Source organism: Nyctibius grandis, chromosome 3 (assembly GCF_013368605.1).
Source record: "Nyctibius grandis isolate bNycGra1 chromosome 3, bNycGra1.pri, whole genome shotgun sequence".
Lineage (NCBI taxonomy): Eukaryota > Metazoa > Chordata > Aves > Nyctibiiformes > Nyctibiidae > Nyctibius > Nyctibius grandis.
This window is the reverse complement of record NC_090660.1, coordinates 76776656-76795253: the sequence shown is the minus strand read 5'-3', so window position 1 is coordinate 76795253 and position 18598 is coordinate 76776656.

The window sequence follows — 18598 nt, the reverse complement described above, 5'->3', positions numbered from 1 at the left end:
TTAAATATGATCTAAACAAACAGATAAGTTGGCATTGTCTCTGCTTTTTCTATCTTGCTGACAGATTTTGATGTGAAATGACCATTCAGAAAAACAGGCAGCATGAGAAGGACTTTTCAGAGTAAATATTCTGAGGTATTTATGTAATCACCTAGCAGGCTAGTGAGAAGTATAACCCACCTTGGCAGTATTTCTAACATAGTAGTAATGTAATTAATGTACTTACTGTATCAGCTAGTAAATTAGGAACAGATTTTTGTTTTCTTTCATCCTTTAGTGCTGGCAGTTGGATTTCCACAGTAAAATGTCAGATATCAAGGCTCAAGGCTTCTCAGCACCAGAAGCAAAATTGCTGTTTTTTTCCAATAGGTAAGATGGGGCCTGTGGCGAAAGAAATGGTCAAGACAGGACAGACAGGCAGGTGAAAAATCAGTCTTGCTGTCTACAGCACTGTTGGAGGTGTTGATGAGCACTGGTGGCTGCTGGTACCAGAAGGGGCCTGTCCCATTTCCTAGCAACAGCTGCTGCCCCATCAAGGCTGTTCCCTTTCAGAGCAGTAGCAGCATCTAGGCTAGATTTTCAGAGTTTGGGCTGCACAAAGTAAGCAACTTGTTATCCCTGGCAATGTGCTGTCATAGTTCTGGGTGTGTTCTGAGCTGACTTTCATGACCTGAGTGATCAAACATTATATTGTTAGCACATGCATGCGAACAGGTATTTCAGGAATAAAGTAGTTGGTGTTAGAGATTCCTCACTGAGAAAATCTCATCTCAAAATGTGTGGCTTTTCTATATTCTTTTTTCCCCCTTTCACAGCAACATGAGCATGGTACAAGTGAAAATCCCTATACAGGGAGAACATTTTTGGTACTGTGGAAACTTCATTACAGGAGGCAAATCTATAACAGGATTCAATCAGCTTGAAGCTGAAGTTAAAAAAATTTGGAAATAAGATGCAGCTTTTTAAGTGAGGGTAATTGGCCATGGGAACAGACTTCCAAGGAATGTTGTAAATTTGTCACTTGGCATCTTTAAATCAAGATTGGCTGTATTTCTAAAATAAGCGCTCCATTTTAAGCACCAAACTATTGAGTTCTGTTATGTTGTAGGGAAAAATAATTACCTTCAATGTGGGACTGACTAGCAAAAATTTTCTGACTTTTGACGTAGAGTAGTTCAGACTAGAGATTTCTGTGAGTGACATGATAACAGCAGTCCTTTCTAGGGCTATTATTAATATTCTATAGAAAATGCATGTAGCTGACCTACTATGCGCTGGAAGGCACAAGTGTCCACAGAGGTCCACAGTCAGTCCTTTGCACCTTTGGGCAACCTTGCGTGATGGCTTATGCAGTAAACCTGGGGTGATTGTCGAGGTGCTGCAGAAGATACAGTCCTTCAGTGCGTTGCAGGCAGCAGGAGAAATCTCCTTCATTCCTTTCTGTGCTCAAAGTGACTTCCTATTCTACAGTGAAATCCTAGCAGGCAAGACATCTTCCATAAAAACCCTCTCCAGGCAGCAAAAATAAATTTCTTTCTGCTGTTTATTCTGCTGTTACTATTATTAAGCTGTTCAGTGGTCAGAATATACTATCCACACAAAATTTTTGTCTGCTGGCTTTTTCTGGGAAAAGATGGAGTCATACTACATCAGTTTGCTAGATAAACCAGAATTTTCTCTTTTGCACCACTTACAGCTACTATTTACAGCTACTACTCTTCTGCACATTCATAGCCATTATCATCATGCAAACTGGACTTCTTTCTTCAACTGTTTGGGCTTTATTTTGTCATATTTTTGTAATAGTCATTTCAGGATTGGGGACAAAGTACTGCAGCTGCTGATCAGGCATTTATGGAATATTTCTTACATCTTCACCTAACGTCCACCAAACAGCAGTTTCTGGTTATTTTCTTTACTGCTCTGTACTGCAGACAAGGATCTCAGGTAAGTAATCTATATGAGAGGTGAGAGTGGCCATTTGAGAAGACAGCTTGTAGGCCTAGCAACCTTGAAAACAGAGCATCTTAGCTTTGTGCGAAGTTGTGAATTCATCACAATTCATCAATTTACTGTTATTTGATTTTATCCTTTAAGCCAAAAGATTGAAAACTTTTATTGCTAGTGCATAGATTTATGTTTTTAGATTAGGGTAGGAAAGAAACCTTCTGACACTACAAGTAATTACTCCAAACAATCATTGTTGGATCCACTCAGCCTCTTTCAAAGACACTCTAAACTTTCGGTGCAATTTATGTCGCTGGAACCATTTTTCATTCCTGCCAGAGACAATTGGCACTAACTGGAGACCTTCAAATTCAGCTCACTGGTTAACAATTTTTAATACTAGCAACTGCTTTTTCTTAAAGGGGAAGAAACCTCAAACTTTTCATAATTCTAACTTTTCTAATGCCTAAATTTTCATCTGAGAATGAGCTGGAATGCATTTGGTTTTTTTCCTAAGAATACAGACAAAGTATTTCCAAGCATCTGATTTAAATTAACCAAATTAACTTTCTGTCTGAAACAAAAACATTTTACTTTATATTTCATATTTTACAAATAAACAAAAAGCCCATAAAAATGTGGGACAAATACTCAGTCTGCAGATAGGAAAAGATTTACCCACATGACTCCATTTAGTTGTAGAAAGAGGGTTAATGCTTAACTGTGCATTTCTGTGAGGCATTTGTTATTCTTGCAATTAAACCCTTACAATAAGCACCGTATATGTCTCCCCTGGATCTTAATTTAATCTTCACCATTTGATGACACGTCAGACCTCATCAATTTTGCACCTTTTTTCCCTCTGGAATGAGTTTTCATTTACCAATTTCAATCCAATTACTCTTGCTCTCCCATTTCATTAGGCCTTGTAAATGTGATCCCACAATACTGCTGTTAACGACTGCTAGCAAGACCTCATAAATATATTTTATAATTGATGGATGTTACATAACAAATGAATGCCTTAAAAATCATGCTGAAAGGCATTAAAGCACCAGTCCTGTTGGAGGAAGAAGTGAAAGCCTCCCTTTCCACATCTGGAAATAAATTCAGGTCGACAGTGTTTTCACTTGTTATTAAATCTTCTCTGTGTGCCTGTTGTCTTGATACATTATTAGAGATGACAGCTGGCATTTGACTGAAACTTACAGTCAATTACATATTCCGAACTCATGCAGAATTCAGAATTGTGCTGATGCAGACTGAAAGTTAGTCTAAAAAAAGAACAAAAAATATAAAATTTAGAAATTGTATATAATATTAGACATTTGCACACTGAAACCCTGTAGAGGTCAAAATGAATGATTATGAGCACAAGTGCTAGTATTCTGAAAATTCAGATGAATTAGGAATACAGCTTCCTCAAGAATGATCCTGGTTTGGTTGCCCACCCAGTTGCTATAGATATGCCATTGGAAGATGACTTCTGCCAAATTTGTGAGTATGTATTCTCAGGTCTGACCAAGTGGATTTGCAGCAATCAGTCAACTTGGAAACAGGCTCTGGGAGAGGATTAATAGAAATACATAAGATAGGGTGAAAGAGATTACTTTTGTATATAATGGTCAATGTATTAACTGTATAGTTTTGGGAAATCCTCAGCCACATCTTGTACATGTCTGCAGTAAAGCTGTAAATTTAGGTCCTGACATGAGTGAGGCTAGGCATGCAGCCATATAACCATTGAATTATTTGGGGAGGAAGGGATGGCTGAAGGCCATCTAGTCCATCCTCCCACTCATTAGACCAGGTTGCTCCGGGCCTTTTGAACATATCCAAGAATAGAGATTCCACAACCTGTTCTAGTGTATTATCACTTGCATTGTGAGTAATTTTTTTTTCTTACGTCTAGTGAGAGTTTTCCTTCCTGCCATTTGTGGCAATAACCACTTTTTCTGTTGAGCTGTGCCTATGAAAAGAGTCTGGCTCCATTTTCTCTACAGGTCCTCTTTAGATACTTACAAACTTGCAACTACATCACATGTCAACCTTTTCTTCTCCAGACTAAATAATATTTCTTCCTTCAGCAGCTTTCTGTAGTGCATGGTATTCACCAGCCCCCTCACCATTATAGCAGACCTACACTGGACTCTCCAGTTTGTAGGCCTCCCTCTTGTAGAAGGCCCCAAAACTGGGCACAACACGCCAGTAGTGACCCACCACTGTCAGACAGAGGAACAACTTCACAAAACCTGCAGGTTATGCTCTTTCTAATGTAGTTCAGTATGCAGGGAGCCTTCACTGCTGCAAAATTGCACTGCTGACTCACATTCAAACTGACACCCTCCAGGATCCCCTACCTGTTTCTGCAAATCTGCTTTTCATCTAGTTGGCCCCAGCCTGTACTGGTGCACGGGGTGATTCCCCATGCAAAGGGATCTGGCATTTTCCTTTGTTGAACTTCTTGAGGTTTCTCTATACGACTGTCCTGGTCATTGATGAAGATATCAGAGAGCATGATGAAGATGAACAGAACATGAAGATAAACAGTGCCATATCAGTCCCTGAAGGACAGCATTCACAATCAGGCACCAGCTGGGCTTGTAACCACTGACTATTGCTCTCTTTGCCCAAGTGTCTTGTCAGTTTTTCAGCCACATTATAGTTCACCCATACAATCCATCTCTCCTCTGTTCAGCTACAAGGACGCTGTCGGAAACAGTATTGAAGGTCTTGCTGAAGTCTAGGTGACATTCACTGCTTTCTCCTCATCCACAGTCAGACATTTCATCACAGAAAACAGTCAAGTTGGTCAGGTGTAATTTTCTTCCCACTCACCTTGTCTTTCATATGCCTAGAAATGGCTTCCAGAAGGTTGTACTCTACAATCTTCCTAGCCACTGAGTTTAGGATGAACATCATCCTCCTCACTATTTTTTAATATGGGCATGGCATTTGGCTTTTTCCAGTAAGCAAGAGCTTACCGGAATTGCTACAAGCTTATCAAATGCCTTTCAATGACTTAAGCCAGTTCCTTTGACATCCTTGAATACCTCCTGATATGTCTGATGGACTTGTGTATGTCCAGCTTACTTAAGTAGTCCCTAACTTTATCTTCCTCTGCTTTGGGTAATATCTGTCTCCCTTAAACTCTTCTGTAATGCACAGAGACCAGGGAGGTCTGTGAGCAGTGAAGACTAAAGCAAGGAAGGTGTTGGTACCTAAGCCTTCTCCATGTCCTTCAGCACAAGATCACCTGTTCCATTAAGAAATGCAGTCACATTTTCTTTGATCTTGCTTTTTCTACCAATATATCTGTAGAAGCTCTTCTTGCTCCTGCTTCACATCTCACCAGTTTTAGCCCCAGCCAAGTTTTAGCCTTCCTAATTACATCTCTGCTTGCCTTGTTGATACTTCTGTATTCCTCCTCGGTTGCCTGTTCCTACCTTCATCTCTTGTATATTTCTTTCTAGCAGTTGAACTCACTCAGACTGCTCAGCCAGCCCTCCTCCTCCCATGCATGCCCATATTCCTGCCTTCTCAGGTCAGAGTGGATTATTCTTGTTCTTTGAGGATGATGTCCTTGAAGACTGACCAGCTCTCATTTTGTCTCCTGCAGGATCCTGCCTACCAGTTCCCTGAACAACCCAAAATCTAGTCCCCTGAAGTCCCGGGCTGTTTTCAGCCGATTGTCTTGCTCAGTTGCCTCTGGATCTTAAACTCTACCATCTCCTTGTCAGTGCTGCAGCTATCACATCTCCAACTAGTTCTACATTAATCATGAGTAGCAGTTCCACAAAACCACCTTCCCTAGTCCAGCATCTGTATTAAAAAAAAGTCTCTGACCACCTCCAGAAATCTCCTGGATTGCTTGCAGGTGCTGGGAGCCAGGGCCTGTGATCATGATGCTTGTCCACCTCCTTTTCTGGGCCCCTGACCTACAGCCTCACAACGGGTTCTCAACCATAGGGCAAAGCTTTATGTATTCAAGACACTTCTTTGCATAGACAGCAAATGCCCGTTCTTGTCATCCTTGCCTGTCTTTCCTAAACAGCCTGTGTGTCCCAGCCTTCCCTAGGACTGAGACACAGCATTCTTCATTATATTTTTTATGCATGTTTTCTGTATTTTGTTACAAAAAAAAATCTCTGTCTGAATCCTCAACAAATGTTTGTCTAAAATGAATTCAGAACAAGTTCCTCTTTTTTTATCCCTACTTATCTATCGTGCACATCATTTGGACAGTATGATCTAAGCACAGGGGCTCATGTCTTGCCTGTCAGGCATGTTGCATTGCACGTAGTGCACCAAATTCACCTCCAATAAATCTTCATTGCAGTCAGTAACTACATCACTCAAGGCCTCTGTGACAAGCCTCAGTTGTAGTCAATCCACAGAATTGCTCCAGGTACTCCATCTTTGCAGAAGGTTTGTCTGTGTGTGTTTCCTTGATTTATTTTCACCCTGCACAGAAAATCTCCAATACATCATTTACCATGAAACTGGCTGTTACAAGAGATGAGTTTATGAAGAATAATTACTAACAGAAGCAAGTTGCTTAAAAATCATTAATGCAGCTCTATGAAAATGGTTATTAATCTTCCCTTGAGAAAAGTGTTCTATATTTAAGGTCCACAATTTTTTTTTCTTCCAGTTTTCCTTCTTTCCTTTCCTTTCTGTATTCATTGTCAGCACAGAAGCTGATACTTGAAGATTTGTCCAGTGGTGTTGCTTCAGGCTTTAGCTGTCAAACAAATTTAAGGGATTATGTGTAGATAACAGGAGCAATACTGTTTCCAAAGGTCTAATAAATCAGAGCAGCTGTCCTCTGCTAGGGACTCCAGTGTGATTCTGCATGCAGGCTGCAAGATGTAACACACCTGCACACTAAGGGGTGGTTTTAACTCCTTGGGCTGCTCTAATGATATCAAATAGACCATTTACTACTGAATGAACATTCTGTGATTGTTCCTGATGAATAATTACTATTAGAACAAGCCAGGGTCTTTCACAGAAAAGAGAGTTTCCTGCCTGCTGTATAAATAGACACAGCCATGGCATAACTTTCTCAACCCCTGTCATAAACTACCGCTAGACTTACTGCTAATGTTGAAACAAATGTTTTTATTCACTTCTGCCCAAGTAAACCTTATGGATTAGTCAAAAGCTCAATTAAACAGTAAGATGCTTAACATTCTTTTTGGCTTTTTTTTTTTTTTTTTCTTGCTTTCAACTCCAATTCACCCTAAACATAAATGAATCATCTTTAACTTTTAAAGAACTGTTTCTATTATTTTGGAGCCATTATAAATACTAGTTCATTGAGAAGGAATTTCATCATTATACCTCAATAGATGAAATTTTCTTAGAACTGAAAAAAGACCCCAAACTTTATACTTTTCAGTCTCACTGTCCTACAGATTCCAAAGCACTTGAATCTTCCCAGCCAATATTTAATTTGAAAGTAAACATTTATATGGTAATGATTTTTAAAATTTGGTTTCTGTTAAACCACTCGTCTTCTTTAAGGTATAATATTTGTTGAGCGCATGTCATATTATTAGAATCAAGGATAATGACATATACTGAGAGGTCAAAGTAACTTAAGAAAAAACTCCTACTATCCTGGATAATCCTAAAGAAAAAAAAATGTTCTTTTCTGAAAATAATATTGTGCCAATTTTCGGCAGCTTCCAGAATGTTAACCATTGTAAAACAATAGAGACTTTCCTAATAATGTCTACTATCCAATATCTGAATTAAGGCTTTAACAGGATTTATACATGAATATGTCACATGTGTCTGTGAATCTGTGACCCTAACCATAACTAATACATTTGCCTATCTTCACAGGAATTTGGAGTATTGTGGGAATATTGTAGACAGGAATTTGGAGCATTATAATTTCTGTTAAAAGTGGCTTGGGAATATTTTTTTAAGAGATGTTGTGAAGAAGTGAATCTAAAAAGACATCTGTTATAGCATCCCACAAGGTCTATGAATCTGTACCATAGTAAACTGTATCAAGTTATCTCCTTTCGATAGACAATCAGTACACCTGAGAGCTAGCCTTTTCTGACAGGGCCATTTCATCTGATAGAGTATCAAATGGCTTGTTGATTATTCTGACTTCAAAGGCCAACGGTGCTGATATCTTCAAGGTGGTCTGTAATGCCTGAGTGATGAGGCCACCTGTCAATGTGACTGCAAAATTAAAGAGAATCTGTTGGGAAATGGAGGGTAAACTTCCTCTCCCTCAGATTAGCTTGATTAGCCTTGAACAATTTAACTTCTACAAATCAGTTTTGTAGCTATGGGAAAATTATTTAACAATGGCTACCTTTTTTCTGGAAGGATGGGGAAGCTGTTTATGGTGAGCAATTCTGTAAAATGTGCTGACCTACTTCAGACCCAGTTTTCCATTCACTGAATAACAAAATAAAGCGAATCCTCTTCACTTCAATCGATATTTGAAATGATGAAATTTGTTTTGAACAGTAAAAATAACTATTCCTCTGCAACTCTGTTGTCTTTGCTTGTTTTGATGACAATGCTCTGTTGAAGATGATAGCAGTCAGTGTCAGCAAATAAGTAAGACAAAAAGTTTCATTTATTGAATAACAGGCTTGTGACCAGCAAGAATTTCTTAGCTAACGACCACATTATTTTAATCTTTCTGACAGGAAGGGGAACAATATATTGCATTTGAGGAGGAAGATAAAGGGGGGAGATAGGCTGACCTTCTCTCTTCTCATTGAAATAGAGAAGAAGGAGCCATTAAGGACCTCTAAGGTATCTATGAAAGTGAGGATTATGTGTTTCAATATGGGACATTTTTCTGCTTTTCTTTGCCTGTTATCATAAGTAACGCAAGAGGCCACAAGGGGAATCAGAATGTTAGTGGGTTAATACAACTTGTTGATGCTTAGGCTGTCCCATAGCCTGCTCACTGCCACTCCTCTCCCAAGAATCCAGTGGCCATCCCTGTCATGACCAGGAGTGCACCCAATCCATGCCTGAAATGGAGGCATCTCCATCACCTGACAGGTGCATCTCCGGGCACTTGTTTGGAGTACAGATGCATGCCAGGTCACCTACTGAGGCTGCCTAAATATTGTTTTAATGACAGTCATGTGCTAGAAAACGGGACTATCATGTTCAGCCTTCCAGTGTCCCCTCTGCAGTCCACCGTTTTGGGGAGTTTAGACAGATCTGCTGTTAAGTCTTAATAATCATGGTCACAACAAGGGAAACGCTTTGCAGCTACTCAGTAAAATCTTTGCCCATATAAATATTTAGCTCCATATATAGGAGCTGATTTTAGCAAGCCATCCATCAGAGATAGAGGCCTCACCTGCCAATGAGATGCTTTGCATCTCTGAGTCATAATCCGTTGCAGGGTATAAATAATCATGAAGGAGGCAGAACAGAGAAGAACAATGTTGGCAGAAGAATAAATGCACAAATTTGTCTTTAATATATTCTGGCTGAAACAGTGTAGGATTATTTAAAAATGTTGTCGGCTTAGTTTCTGACAGGTATTATGTGGCATGATTGCCTCCAGCAGCAGCACAGCCCTGCCCTATCTATTGAGCCCACCCTGGGGACAGAGCATGTACCCAAGTGTGCATTGGGGGGGGTGAGGGGGATCACTATGCAGTGATCTCACTTCTGCACTGGCAGTCAGTCCAATGTGTCAGGCTTGCTGCTCATGTGCAGGTCAAATGTATCCTGGCAGCTGTCTGTCAGTGACCTTTTGAGCAGACGTCCTTCCCTAAGATGACACCAAGGCCACGCAGTACATGTGGATTTTAATGACCCAAGAGGCTCCTTCCAGCCCTGTGTTCCAGTAACTGCTGTGAGATGTGCAAAACTAAAAACCTCCAGGTTCAGAAGTGGATTTTCTGTAAATCTTCAGGACTGAGCTGGAATTTATCAACCCTGATAAAGTCCTGTTAATAATTTTTAATGTACATAGTGGCTGTTTTTTTTAATAAATCACCTTTACTATGTCATGTACTTGGACCTGCACCACCTTTGAAATTTATTGTCGAAAGAATTGACATTTTAGTTGATACAATCTGGAGAGTACACATATATTACTCATCACTCCTCAGCAGGGTCCTTTGGTTGACCTGACAGCAAACTTGTCTACTTTCGATTTATCTACATGCTCAGTTTTAGAATACACAAAGCAGTGGATATGAAGAGCAGCAGGACAGCATTATCAATATGCACATGTGGGTAAAGATCAGGGGGAAGGTCGGCAGGGAGGACATTACGTTGGGAGTCTGTTATAGACCACCCAACCAGGATGAGCAGGCGGACGAGGCGTTTTACAAGCGGCTGTCAGAAGCCGCCCGGTCGCCGGCCCTTGTACTCGTGGGTGACTTCATCTTGCCGGATGTCTGCTGGAAATACAACATGGCAGAGAGGAAGCAATCTAGGAGGTTCCTCAAATGTGTGGAGGACAACTTCCTCATGCAAGTGGTAAATGAGCTCACTAGAGGAGGGGCCCTGCTTGACCTGTTGTTTGTGAACAGAGAAGGACTAGTGGGAGATGTGAGGGTCGGTGGCCGTCTTGGGAATAGTGACCATGAAATGTTAGAGTTTTTGATCGTGGGGGAAGTAAGGAGGGGCAAGAGCAGAACTTCTGCCTTAGATTTCTGGTGGGCAGGCTTTAGCCTGTTTAAGAGGTTGGTGGACAGAGTCCGTTGGGAGTCGGTCCTGAAGGGCAAAGGAGTCCAGGAAGGCTGGACGTACTTTAAAAAGGAATTGCTAAATATTCAGGAACAACAGGCTGTCCCGGTGTGTAGGAAGACAAGCCGTCGGGGAAAAAGACAGGCCTGGTTAAACAGAGAACTTAGGCTAGAACTTAAGGAAAAAAAGAGAGCCTACTTGCTCTGGAAGAAGGGTCGGGGAACTTGGGAGGTCTATAGGGACGTGGCCAGATTGTGTAGGGAGAAGATTAGAAGGGCCAAAGCTCAACTAGAGCTTGATTTGTCTGCTACAGTCAAAGATAACAAAAAAAGTTTCTACAAATACATCAACAGCAAAAGGAGGGTCAAGGAGAGCCTCCAGCACTTGCTGAATGAGGAGGGTAGTGTAGTGTCAGGGGATGAGGAAAAGGCAGAGGTGCTCAATGCCTTCTTTGCCTCGGTCTTTAATGTCAAGACCGGTTGTCCTCAGGAGACTCGGCCCACAGAGCAGCTGTGTGAAGCCCCCGTAATCCAGGAGCAGATGGTTAGTGACCTGCTACGCCAATTGGACAACCACAAGGCTATGGGCCTGGATGGGATTCACCCCAGAGTAATGAAGGAACTGACAAATGAACTTGCCAAACCACTCTCTATTATCTACCAGCAGTCCTGGTTAACTGGAGAAGTTCCAGCTGACTGGAAATTAGCAAATGTAATGCCCATCTACAAGAAGGGTCGGAAGGATGATCCAGGGAACTATAAGCCTGTCAGCCTGACCTCAGTGCCAGGCAAGGTGATGGAACAGATCATCCTGAGTGCCATTACACGGCACATGCAGGACAATCGGGGCATCGGGGCCAGCCAACATGGATTCATGAAAGGCAGGTCCTGCTTGACCAACCTGGTCTCCTTCTACGACAAAGTGACCCGCTTAGTAGATGAGGGCAGGGCTGTGGATGTAGTCTATCTAGACTTCAGTAAGGCATTCGACACTGTCTCCCACAGCATCCTCCTAGGACAAAACTGGCTGCCCGGGGCTTGGATGGGTGGACTCTTTGATGGGTTAAAAACTGTCTGGATGGCCGAGCCCAGAGAGTGGTGGTGAATGGGGCAAAGTCCAACTGGCAGCTGGTCAGTAGCGGTGTTCCCCAGGGCTCAGTTCTGGGGCCGGTGCTGTTCAATATCTTTATAGATGATCTGGACGTAGCGATTGAGTGCACCCTCAGTAAATTTGCAGATGACACCAAGCTGGGTGGGAGTGTCGATCTGCTGGAGGGTAGGAAGGCTCTCCAGAGGGATCTGGACAGGTTAGATAGATGGGCCGAGACCAACGGCATGAGGTTCAACAAGAACAAGTGCCGGGTCTTACACTTCGGCCACAACAACCCCATGCAGTGCTACAGGCTGGGGGAAGAGTGGTTAGAAAGCGGCCTGGCGGAAAGAGACCTGGGGGTGCTGATTGACAGCCGGCTAAACATGAGCCAGCAATGTGCCCAGGTGGCCAAGAAGGCCAATGGCATCCTGGCCTCTATTAGGAACAGTGTAGCCAGCCGGTGTAGGGAAGTGATCGTCCCTCTGTACTCGGCACTGGTGAGGCCGCACCTTGAGTACTGTGTCCAGTTCTGGGCCCCGCACTTCAAGAAAGATGTTGAGGTATTGGAGCGAGTCCAGAGGAGGGCGACCAAGCTGGTGAAGGGTCTGGAGGATATGACCTATGAGGAATGGCTGAGGGAGCTGGGGTTGTTTAACCTGGAGAAGAGGAGGCTCAGAGGTGACCTTATTGCAGTCTACAACTACCTGAAGGGAGGTTGTAGTGGAGTGGGATTCGGCCTCTTCTCCCAGGCAACTAGCGATAGGACAAGAGGACATAGCCTCAAGCTTCGCCAGGGGAGGGTCAGGTTGGACATTAGGAAAAACTTCTTCTCAGAAAGGGTCATTAGACATTGGAAGGGGCTGCCCAGGGAGGTGGTGGAGTCACCATCTCTGGATGTGTTTAAGAAAAGACTGGACATGGCACTTTTAGTGCCATGGTCTAGTTGACATGGTGGTGTCAGGGCAATGGTTGGACTCGATGATCCCAGAGGTCTCTTCCAATCTGATTGATTCTGTGATTCTATGTGACTTGAAGAGAGAGATTTGTGCTTCCTCATTTAGCCCTAATAGGTAAATCGAGTCTAAACTGGGGCTGCCACAGCCTGCTGTTAGAACAAGTGATTCTCTTGAGCCAGAGCTAATGAAGCTTATTTTCTTCTAGATTTTGATTGACTTGGTGTCTAAGAAATCTGATAGACATGTTTATGAGATCTCTGTCATACTTGTATGCTCTTGTGACTGATAAGCTATGCTGCAAACTGTCCCCCACTTGGGGCACTTATCAGGTCTTCCTCCTCTACCTGCATATAATATTTGCATGAACTTAATTAGCAGAAGACTACTATTCATTTGCCAGTCTTGACTGAAATCAGGCAGCAGGTGCAGAAGCTGCTCTGCAAAGGAGAAGGAGACAGAAATTTAAACACACGTTCACACAGACACACGGTGATTGCATAAGACTGAATCCAATGGGAAATCAGCCTAAAATGACTAAAAGACTTTTATTTTTCAGCACTAAAACACAAAACTACAGGAGAAGGATGAAACAAAACCAGCAATAATTTGGCATAGCTGCTGACATAGAAAGTCAGGAGCAAAAGGAAGAGACATACTCCTTTCTTTTCACATTTGATATTCACTTTCTTATGAGCAGGGCCCCAATGCCAGTAATAGTTGGCACATGCTAGTAACTGTCTTGTTATGGGACAGTGTGCCCTGCTCACCTTGAAAATTTACCCCTCCTCCCAATAATTCTGCTACTTTCTGTGTCAGCCACAAAACAGTAACAGAATTTCAGTATCATTCGGTCACCCATGGATGGTGTATTGCTGATTGCGGTTCTTCTGCAAAGTTCATTAATTAGTTCAATTAACTGCCTCTCTGGAAATGGAACTGTAAAAAAGGTTTTCATTACGTGGCACCTAGCAGGCAAAACAAGAGTAAGTTCTGCAGCTGTCATCTGTAAGAGACAGGGCTTCTACTGCTCTGGCACACAAATAAATACATGCAAGGCCACAAGTGTGAAAATGTGTGGACAACAAAGGATGGGATACTGATAATTCAGTAATGGCACCAAGACAGCTGATTTTCTTCTTCCAGCAGCAGGCAGAGGAAGGTATAGGGTTTCTGCTTAATACTGTGTAGCAGGACTCCCAGAGGAGGCAACCTTCCCACATGAATTAAATCTACTGGAAATAACTTCATACAGACAGCCCCAAACTACACGTAGCTAGTCCTGCAGCACTTTGTGATTTTCATATTTAACATAATTGATATAATTTTAGGGGTAAGGATTGCTCTTCTAGCATGGGATATCAACTTCTTTTGTCTTTTCTTTAGTCTTGGAATATTATTTTCATTTTTGTTATTGAACTTTTTCCTTTCAGAAAGGCATCAGGAAAATGTGAAGGGCTTACAGATAGCATTTTGATTTCTCCTATCTACTGTCACTCTTTTTTAGAAATGGCTGCAGACATTTGGTGTCAAAGTAGCATCTGGATTAACTGAATAAAAGTAGAAAATAGTTTTAATCTATTTTGAATGACCCATAGCATGAAAGGATGCATTTCCTAGGCCGTGAGAAAGTTAATTGGTAGTGTGTGAAGGCCTTCCTGCCTGTTGTCTTCAAAAATGTTCTCTCATGCTGAAAACTGCCTTTAAATGCCATTTTTCCTGCAAGGAGAAGAAAGACTGTCTTTTCTTGTCCCTTCTGCTTTTGTCCTTGTGGTTCCAGAGGCAGAAAATTTCTGTGTCCTTTGTGTATGTATATTTTTCTCTCTGATTTTACTAAGCAGCTTCTAAAAATAACATTATAAATAGGGAGTTGATTTTGTTATTTGCATGAATAATATATTAAGCTCACTATTGGTTATCTGTTGGCCTTTATTTTTCATTCTTTAAATTTTGAAATGACTACATTGCTTTCTAGCTATTGTTATTTTTAATTCTGATGTCCTACTTCCTCTTACTTTCCAAACAAAATAGTCATAGCATATTTAATCTTTCCTCATATTGAGGTCTCTCCAGTTCCCATGACTTTAATTATTTTTGTTGGTTTTTCTTCGGATATAATCTGCATATTATGCTTAACTTTAAAAAATCAGTCATTGCCTCACTAACCTCTACTCAGTTTCCAGTCCTTCTGTAGGTCTTTTCTCATACTTCATTAGCTCAAATCTGGATGCAAAAACTCAGAGGAAGATTCTCCAAGCAGAGCTTCTCTTTTTATCATATTAACATTCTTTACTGCAGTTGAGCAACATACTCCATCCTCACGTATGTGCTCTTCCAACCCACTTGGTTCCCTTCTTTATCTCTGCATTCCATTCTTTACTCAGCAATGTTCAGGCAGCGCTACTATTTTTAGCTCTTGAATACATCATTTAACATTTGCTCACATTGAATCTCATCAACTCTTTCTTCAGCCATTCCCTTAATGCGTTTAAATATCACAGAGAACAATCTATACCACTTAAAGTATTAATGTTACTTAAGATTTTGCTTTCATCAGCAAAGTTTGCCAGTGTATCAAAAGATCATCAGGATCAGCTGCTGACACCTCTTCCCTGACTTAATCCAGAAGCGATGGGCTCAGAAATATATTGACTAATAGTTAACAAGAGATGCCTGATGCAAATTAAAGAAAGAACAATTAGCTATATCATGAAGAAACGAATGCATCTGAAATTTATTATAACCACAGAAGCAAGCTGGAGATTCTTCCAGTTCTGTCTAGTTTTATAATTGTATCCAGCAAAGTTTCCCAGCAGGTTACTGAGACACAAGCAGAAGTAACTCTGGTTTGTTTGTTGGCCAAGAGGATTAAAGCTGTATCCAGCTGTACGTAAAGCAGGAGACTTAAGTAGTAAATGTTACTACAGGGGAAATTTAAAGTAAAGTGTGGTGTGCACACAAAATAACTTTTTTTTCTATCCTAGAACTGTATCTTTATATATTGCTGACTGAGGAGACTCTTCCAATTGTTTAGTGTAATGCAGTTTCTTGCAGAGAGTACACACAAACATAGCTCTCTTCAGACAGCATTACATATGTGCACCTTTCGGTCTCTTAGAAATAGATGCAGAATGTCACATAGGCGATGCAATGCTGAATGCATTGTGCTTGCTCCAGGGCACCTGCTCCCCAATGTGTTTTAGCTCTCTGTGCTAGGTGCTCGATTTTCAAGGAGACACAGACACCTGAGGACAGGAACAAAGATAGTCATCCTTCTGAGCAGGCACCAAATTACAGAAAGCTTTGAGAAGCATCTTAAATTTCACCCTCTTCCAACATAACTGGCCATCTACTTGGCCACTAAGAGGAGTGGAAATCATCTGGATGCCAGACATTTCATAAGTTCTTTTTTTTTTTCCAATGATTTAACATAACTAGTAGAAATAATCCCCAAGTAGCTGTAGGAGAAGGTGGACCCAGAACCAGAGCTTCTGTCCTACTCACACGCTGAGTGCCCTAACCACTAAGCTGTGAGGTCATACAGATCTCTTCGCCTCTAAGGCGGCAGACCTCTGCCTCTAGACAATTTTAATGGAAGAGGAATGGCATTTATGCCCAATTTCCTACAATACATGCAGTGACCTTATGTTTAGGGTTTCTTCTGTGGAAGTTTGGATTCTTCCGTCATTGAAGATGACAGAGATTGGATGACTGCTCTGGCCTTGAAGTATTTAAGCAAAAAAAAAGAGAATTGCTTCCTTCTCAGCTAACCTCTGTTAAAAAAAAAACAGTAGTTGCTACGACACTTCATGCAAAACTTTCATTTGTTAAATATGCTTAGAAAATTCTTACTGGCTTAACTTCTTGAAAGGAGTTAAGCAGATAAGCCCCTTCTTTATAAATGTCTACTAAGTGTCAGTAAGTAATAGAAGTGGTAATAACTGAGGAGGTTTTGAGCATCAGAGTGAGAACATGGAGAACTTCAGGTGCCTGCAGAGCTGTAGAGTCAATATTGAGGGGTCTTTATGGTAGAGCGACAGCTGAGCAGTGATTTTCAAGATCAGAGTTTTGATCTCATGTGACTACATGTTGCTCAAATCCTTCTTTAGGTATCTACATGCTTTTGTGAATCAGCCCTTAGTAAAAACAAAAGTGGTTGTAACTGAAACATGTCTGGCTTTTGCATGTGAAATCATTTGCCACATAATCATTCACCTATAGTTTGAGATAGGGTGGAAAAGTCTTTTATTCCCTAAGTCTTGTGATTTCTAATGCAGCCACATTTTTCCTTCACCCTCCCAGCCAGATTTACCTTCACCACAATTTACAGAATGACTCAATGTACTTCTTCTGCATTAACCACTTTACATTAATAAATACAAATCTATTTTCCAAAAACCGAGTAAAATTACCGAACTTTCCCATGCACTTCACACAGAGCTGGATTCAGTGCTGAGTATTGCAAATTGATTAGTAGACTCTTAATGGCTATTTAGTCATGAACAAGGCACATATTGATTTGAAAAAACAGCTTGAATTTTGAAGGATGTATGCATGAAAACAAATACAGTTTGCTATGATGCAGAAATGCAGGGCAATTAAGAACGTGACCTAAGAGAGTAAAATCTACCTTGAAATAGCCAAACATATAAGTCTACTAAATCAAGGCCTTTATTTTCCTGCCTTTGTCTTTCCAATGTTTAGTTTCACAGTAAATGAAAGGGGCTATTTGAAGTGAGGGAGAGGAGAAGACAGGTCTGTGACCTCTAGATAGACCGTGGAGATCAAAGGCAGTCTCCATATGTGTTAGATATTATCTTTTTGAGGCAAGTGGGCATGATGTTTTGTGATGCAGCAGTGTGGAAACACACAAATAACCTGGTTAGTGACCGCTGAGAGAAGAATGATTGACATTGTGCTGGAGAAGCAGTAGTAAAACCATGAAAAAGAGATTTAGTTTTAGTTTACAGAAGAGTTCTTCAAAGCTCTGTAGTGCTCAAATACTGGTTTAATAGAAAATTTCTGAGCTTACATAAATACTGTAACTTACATGTTAAAAAGAATAGGTTGCTACAACTGACAACATTTGAAAGTCAATGTCCTCTATAAATCTGTTTAAGGTATCTATGAAACTCTTGTTTCAAGGCAAATATCTTTTTGTCAGTTCATTTTTTTTCTTTTAAATATACATATGAATTAGACTGTCTTGATTCCTTGAGTACAGTTTACTCATTGCATTACAAAAGGAACATTTATAGTAGAAAACTACAGAACTACTGGGAAAAAATGTGATTTTGTGGTCAGAACAGTGGATTAACATGGCAAAGACGCTGCTCCATTGCTGTCAACACAGCAAAAGGTTTTAGCAGGGGCGTCACGTCAGGTGTGTGTGTCCCACTGCATAGAGAGGTGAGTATGGTAAGGGCTTTACCTGGATGAGGCTCTAGCTCAAGCAAATAACAAACACATTTAACCTGTCTCTATTGTTTTCCTCTCTGCATAGGGATACATAGTAGTATTATTCCCTCAGAAAGACCATGAGAATTCCTTTGTGTAAACTTCCAAGACTGGGTTGAAAGGAGTGAAGTAGACGTGAAAAGGCTTACTGCTCAGGATATTCTATTAGACTAAAAACATTGACCCTTGCCCAGGAAGCCATGCTGCAAAAAAACCTCTCTTTGTTTTAGTTCTGATTGCCAAGTATGTTGATAGGAGAATGTTGTCAAATAGCTGAATATCATGAAAATCAGCTTAAGAAGCCTTAATGCCTCTCTGTCTGCATAATGTCAGTCACCAGTCTGCTCTTTTGAAGTTCCCCAGCTCAACAGCAAACATAACCAAAGGTGAATATGGTTACAGCCCCAAAGCTGAACTTGACCTCTAAGTAACTTTTTCCCTTTCCCCAC